This window comes from Thunnus maccoyii, chromosome 7 (assembly GCF_910596095.1).
Source record: "Thunnus maccoyii chromosome 7, fThuMac1.1, whole genome shotgun sequence".
Taxonomy (NCBI): Eukaryota; Metazoa; Chordata; class Actinopteri; order Scombriformes; family Scombridae; genus Thunnus; species Thunnus maccoyii.
The window spans coordinates 5811790-5819386 of NC_056539.1; positions in this window are offsets into that span (position 1 = coordinate 5811790).

The following is a 7597-nucleotide window of genomic DNA, read 5'->3' on the forward strand; positions in this document are numbered from 1 at the left end:
AGTCAGTCCTGCTGTAAATTTTTTTTATGGAAACACATGCATACAAGAGGAAATATTCAGTCTCACTGTTTTGCAGTCTAGAAAAAATGCAGGAGTCAGCACTATTTAAAACAGAGATTGTGGTTGATATATTTTCACTAAGTAGAAGACTGTTTTCTCTGAAATGCTTTTTTCAGTCAGCCGCCATACATACTGTAGTTTTAGCATTTACGTGCCCACCTCATGTACATTGTTGTGTTTTCTTTTATGTTCTACTGGTACAGTTTCAATCCCACTCAGTACATGTTATGATGGAGCCATCAGCTCTTAGTGTTTCTTATATTCCAACTTAGCTTTAAAAGATAAGACTGGTGATATTCTATATTTTTCTTACTGTCACCAAACCTCTGACTCTAAAACCACCAGCGAGTTGATCCTACAAATACGTTTTGTCTGTGTAGCTACAGCCTGATATATCTTATTGCTTTGTATTGCTCTAGTAAATTCTCCCTAGAGCACCAAATGTGTATTAATCTGCTGCTGAAAACAGTCTTCAACAAATATAGTATGTATGTCTGTTTAAGTAACATATATAAACACCACAGTGCCCAGCTGTGTGAGAAAATGATTACTGATGAAAAATGAAAACTATACATTTGTGACCTGATTTATATCTTCAGTAGGAACCATTGGACTTGGGGCTAACAGCCACAGAGGGGGAACTCAGAACCAATTGAGAGTCAGACTAACACAGTATTAGTTTTGTTTTTTTATTGGATTTGTTGACATTAACATGTAGAATATTGCAGCTTTATCCTTTAATATGTAGCCAAACACTAACATTTAAACTATTCTCTAGTCATGTTATTGTAAGTAAGTATCAGTGTGTTTTTCATGCATCACACATAACTTGCAAACTAATTGTAAGCCTGGAAATACTGTTAGATCATAAAATAGTGTGGTGTATATGTTATGCTTTCACAATGCAAACAAATACGATGTGGTCATTATCTAATGTCTGGACTAGACTTTATTCAGAAGGCTCACAAAAACACAAGTTGGTTACAAAAGGCAGACTGAGAAGTGAAATATTACTGATCGAAATATTCAAATGTTTTACAATTAACTTAACAAAAACACACATTATATACATTTTTACTTATTTAAGTAAGTAAATTGCATTAAATACATCAGATTTTAACACATTGCTTTTTTATTTTATATTTTATATTTTATATTTATTTTTATATTTTATATTTATTTACATTACACACATACATCTATTTTTTCAAATTTTTATTTCTACTTTTATTCTAATTATTATTCTTTATTACACACTAATCTTTTAGCACAGCCTCAATAGTGTCTTACCCTGCATTTCACTGCACATATCGTATCAGCATGTGATAAATAAAACTTTTGAATCTTGAGCCTTGCAGATCCATTGTATTACAGCAGTTTCACAGGGTCTACAGTATATCTCGGTCCTATCCAAATAATAACAATATGCTAAATAAAAGAGGAAACTCAGGGAGCTGATGCAATAATTCACAATATAGACTTAGATGCAGTTGAAGGAATGCAACATTAACATGTTAGTTTCAAGAGTCTATGTCCAGATCTACAATATATCAACAGAGCACATGATAGCTCACCACAGCAACTGCAGTCAAGAGGTGGGGGGAGACAAATGAATATGATGTCTACATGTGATTTATAAAGTACCAGCACTAAGAATCACCCAGCTCAAGATTGAGTGCAACTACTGACAGAAAATTGGTTTCTTGCTCTCAGACAAAAGCCTGTTTGAACTACAGTTTCTGTGCACAGAGAACATAACAGAGAATGGGATCGCATTACAAGTGTATATCATACGGACTTCCTTTATGGTGGATTGTGTTGTAGCGTGAAAGATAGAGCTGACTTCTCCCATGGATGGACCGATGCATACATTAATGAGGATGGATGATATGCACATCATGTGCTTTCAGGTTCAGCTTTATGGGGCCCTAATGTGAAAGCGGAATAGTTCACTGGTCATGAAAATTTTATTATCTGCCATAGGAAAGCCCGCAAAGTAGCCATCAGACAGGCAATTTTAATAAGGAAGAGAAAAGAAATTTAGCCCAGCTGAGCCACTGAATATAATTTCACTGCAGCAAGCTAAAGTAAAACTTTGAATCCAGTTTTTGTATGACCAGAAGAGTGATTTTATTATTTAATATGTACACCATTCATTTTACATTTGGAGGTCCATGTGGGGATCAGATAATGTAGGGGTTCCTCTGGGAATGCTAATGGTATAGTAAAGCATGCAAGAAAAAAGGATGCAGTGAAGATTTACCTGAGACTAAGAGAGGCTGAGACTGAGGAAAGAGGCTTGTCGTATTTGAGATTACATTGCAAGTACAGTGATGAGAAAAGGCACTCTACAACTGTCCTAAAATGTATTTTAGAAGTTCAGTTCAGAGCAAGCGTAGTAGGGCTAACAATTTATTGCAAGACACCACAAACAGCATCAGAGACAATGCATTCCCGGGGTCTCTCTTGCATAAATCTCTCTGTCTTTGCCTTCCCAAGGATATATCAAGAATGAAAAGAGGACACAATGTACAGTAAAATTACAAAACAATTAATACAATTATCATAAAATAAATAAATTATCAAAATACATTCTTTCAGAATTATATTACAACAACATTAGCCATGCAAAAAGCCACATACCTGTAATTGTAGAGAGACAAAACCTTCCCAGGGTCTCTCTAGCATAAATGAACAGTCACTAAATGCTCCACGCTGGTACACTTCAGCATTATTCATTTTCATGCAGTAGAGTTATACATGAAAATGAATAAAACTAAGAAACTAAAAGAGTAATTCTGGTATTTTTCAACCTGGACACTATTTTCCCGTCATTTTGGGTCTCAGTGATTAATGGGGACAAAACCTTTTGGAATTGGTCCAAGTATTGAGTGTGACTGCTTCAGCCAGCAGCTGCAAAACAGGCTGCATTGTAATCCTTGAGGGTATTTTCACCCAGCAAAGTATGTCCACTAAAAGTGCTTGTATTTGTCACTGACAGGCACAGATTGATATTATAAATGTCTGACAATGAAAGTAACCATAGGAACTAGCCGCCTGTAGCAGCATTATGGCTAACTGCATAGGGAACTGCATCTGGGGCAGTTTGCACACTGGTTTGTTTATGTCTGAGGCTGTGGATAGCTCAGCGTTTGTTCATGCTAGAGAAGTAGTAACTTAGTAGATAAAATAAAATCATTCATGTCTGCAACTCTCCACATTGTAAGGATGAAATGACAAGATCCACACTGTGCAGTTTTCATGGATTTCTGCTGGTTGATTAAATACTGTTATTCCTCACACAGTTACATGTTGAAATCACATTTTTCTTACAGTGTGGAGCTGAACGTTTGGTCCAGCCAGCCTCACTCTTTTTTATTCCAGTTGATTCTGTGGAGGTGAAACAGTCTCTAGGGACAATGTTGATAAACACTGTAAATCCATATGTAGTAGTTACTTGGGATTACTCTCATCTGTGGACGCTTCTAGATTTCCGAGTCTGGCAGCAATGGGTCCGACTCTGCAGAAAAAGCAGTTTCTCTGAGGTAACCGTTAACATTACTGTACATTGTCTTTCCTGATGGTCCTGTTGCCCTTCTGCCTCCATTCTACATTCTTTCTCTTTTATTTGTTTTATCTCCTCTTTGTGTACTACAGCTCAAATAAATACAGTTGGCCAGTCAAAGTGAAATGACTCATGATCGTCCTCATAATACTCCATGGGATAATCCCTCATTGCACTTTTTTTAGTTTCCTTACAGTCTAACCATGGTGAGAGTCAGCCTCATACATATAAAAACAAACCGGCGTGTGCAGATAACTATGTGGGTGGTTCGGTTAGCTGGCAAGCTGCCCCACTTATCGATTTCTGTGCAGTTAACGGTATGCTGCTACAGGTGGCTTGTTCCTGTGTGTACTTTCATTTTCAGACACTTATAATAACAATCTGAGCCTGTCAGTGGCAAAACAAGCACTTTTAGTGGACGTACTTTGACAGGCGCAATTGCCCCCAAGGATTACATGGCAGCCCGTTTCACAGCTGCCAGCTGAAGCGATCTTGTTCAATACTGGACCAACTGCAGAAATTTTTGTCCCCATTAGTCACTTAGATCCCAAATGATGGGAAAATAGTTAAAAATATTACCCTTTAAGCTCCAAAAGGTAAAAATATGAATACATTCATTTTACACTTGTTTTGAGTAACTTAACATCACACATAGCAGCAAGAATACAGTCTATCACCATGCTAGCCGCTCTGTTAGGCTGTACTTTGAGCTAACTGCCAATGTCATCATGCTAACACGCGCACAGTGACAATGCTAACATGCTGATGTTTAAGAGGTATAATATTTACCCTGCTCAACATCTTTAGTTAGTTTAGTGTTTACATGATAACATTTGCTAATTATCACTAACCACAAAGTGCAGCTGAGGCTGATGGTATTTGGTCATAAACCAAAGTATTGGACAAATTAAAATTTGGACTGATGTTGGTGCTACATGACAAGTTAAGGGATCACCAAAGTGATTACAACTCATCTGGAATGGAACATGGATGTCTGTACCAAAGTTCATGAAATCTATACAGTGGATGTTGAAATATTTCAGTCTGGACCAAAGTGTCAGATCGACCAACTAACACTGCCATCCACAGAGCAACCCTGTGTCCTAGAAATCACCTTTAAACTCTACTACATTGCAACAGCAAATGCGTTTTGAAGGAAATGTAATGCTGCGCAAAAACCTGGGACATATGAGAAAATGTTGTTAATTAATGCATCTTCCAAGTCGCAAAAATGTTGATACTGAACGTATGAGTAAAACATATTAAGTGACAATGTATTTCTTTTTTTTTTTCAAAATATTTGGCTTTGCAGTACAATATCCCTTCAAAGTTACTTTATTATTAAGGTTTTTATGGTTATGTTTGGAAAATGCAGAATATTTACATTTACAGGTGAGCGTAAAAATTCTACATTACAACATATTTACATATTTACAAACAAAGAAGGTAATATAACACCAGGTATGTACTCTCTCCTCTCCTCTAATTCTAATGGCTGACTTGCAACTACACTGTTTAGAAGGTCTATTTCACTGCATCATGTCTGAAAGATAATATTATTCTCAATTTCCATTATTAAATCAATACATCATACTTGAGACACCTACCCTTGACTGATTGTTTTACATTCATCCTTTTCTTTTGTTGTCACTTTCAATTATGCTATTGTCATTATAACAACACCTTTGAATGGGCTCGCTAGGAATCAGTAGCGCCGTGGAGTGGAAGGAACTGTGTTAACTAGGTGGAGGGCTTTTGTAGTAGCGATGTGACTGGGGGTCTGTGAAGTGTGTCTGCTTTGTGTAGTGCACTGCAGCCTCGCCTCTCGCTTTGAATACTTGACATAATTGATTTCTTCTTACAGTGGCAAAAGGAGCAGTAATTAAGAGCCCAGGCCAGTTCATTGATTCGACTTCCCGCCTGAGACTTCACACTGACAAATCATTGCAGCTCCTCCCAAGGGGTCGATCAAGTAACCCAAGTTTGTGTTTTAACTGCCTCGAAAAAAAACCACAAGATAAACTGTATATCTGCACCCCACACCCCCCCTTCCCTCCACACTAACAAGAGTGAGAATATAAAGAATGGGAGGACTGTGGTAGTAATTAAAAAACATCATAACAGCAGCAGAAGTTGTAATAGTTTGTAACAACAGTAACACTGTTGCTGCAAAAATATTGTATTATGATGACAGTAGATGAGAGAGCAAACATATAATGCCAGAAGCTTCTTCATTACAAAGACAGAAAAAGTTGCCACCGTTTCAGTGGAAACAAACATTGCTTTGGGCCCCTTTGTAAACAGCACACAGCTGCTATTTCGAGTGATGGGAGCTCCACCTTGTCACAACAATTCCCTTAAAGAGAAACAGTTTAATGTCAACAATATTTTCTCCATCTGCCTGCTCATGAAAACCTTCCAATCCACAGGGAAAATGTTTCTCCCATTCCAAAAGGAAAAGCACAATAGAGGAAGATGAACTGATAACATCAAGCAAGGATGCAGTCAAAGGCGCAGTATTAGCCCACCGCAATGAGAGCTTTCGGTGGCACACATCCATCAGTTCACTTTTGCATTTTTCAAAGAGGTGTCATGCCTTCCGTTATTTGGAAATTTCTATGCAATTTTCACAAGGAACTCCTTCAAGCGCCGTGCCAGCTGACTGATTTACATGGCCACGTTTCCAGTAAAACGGAGGTATTCCACCTGCCAGGCTCCCGCGCTGTCTTCTGAGAAGTTTGATCGCTCGGTGGTAATCTGATTGGGAGAGATCCATCCAATTTGCGCTGATAATGAGACAGTTTGACAGGGACACAACAACAATTACTTTGCGAGGCATAGAGTGTCACAGTCTAATTAGACAAGGTTATATTTCAATTGAACCAATTGTATTGTATATTATACTCTTCTTTTTTTGCAAGACAGAGTTGAATGCAGCGTACAACTGTTCCAGCAGCTTTCACATCATTTTCTATTATTCTATAATTATTTCACCTCCTTTTTCAACTTGTGACCACCTTCTTGCAGTATTAGTGCACTCTGTTAAATGTTATTGGTGTCTGGGAGCAGCTGATCGCCCCAAGGCCAAAGATTCTCCCAACCAAGCTTCTGACACAACAGAGAGGGAAGAGTGCAGAGGTGAAGGTGAGAGCTATGGAAAGGAGATTTAATCCCGATCTTTCATCATCGTCATGGAGAATGTAAGATCGCTGAAAAAAAGATGGATGAGCCCCCTGACTCAGCCAGGAATATCAACAGTCCTATAGGGCTAGAACAGTGACACTTACATTTTGGAAAAATAAAATTTGTCATTGAAAACAAAATTGAAAAAGGCAACACTGGCATTGAAAGACTTGTATTGGAAAAAGTTGTACTGGCGCTGAAAAAAGTTCCACTGAAAAATAAAACACAGACATAACAAATCTTACAACCGCATTATCTTATTATATGTTGATATTTTTTGCATCTTGATGTGTTTTTCAACGTCAGTCTTCAGATTTTTTTTCATGCCTGTCTTTTTTTCAGTGACAGTTTTTTTTTTTTTTTTTTTTTTTGCTGTTGGGTTTTTTTTCAGTGTCACTGGTTTTTAGTTTCAACTTTATGTCACTGTTTTGGCGTAGAGAAGAGGGGTTTGAGGAAGAGACTGCATACCCAGTATGCCTTGCAGTCTGATGAAGATACCAGAGGGCGATGGTGGAGATTTTGAGCCAAACTGTTGTAATTTGCTGTAGGACTTTTAATATGTCACTTTATTAAGTTTTAATATTTTTTGCAGTCGAGAAAGTCATCTCTGCCGCTAGCTGCCCGACTCCTGAGATGGTCGGCCAATAAACGTCTGTCATCATCCTGGGGAGAACATGAACTGATGAACTGACCTGCAGCGCTTTGGTGATTTACTGCTGGCTTTAATGTCTCTGTAGCATTTTGATATATTTCCTTTTAGAAGATAAATGTTGGTCTCACAGATGAATC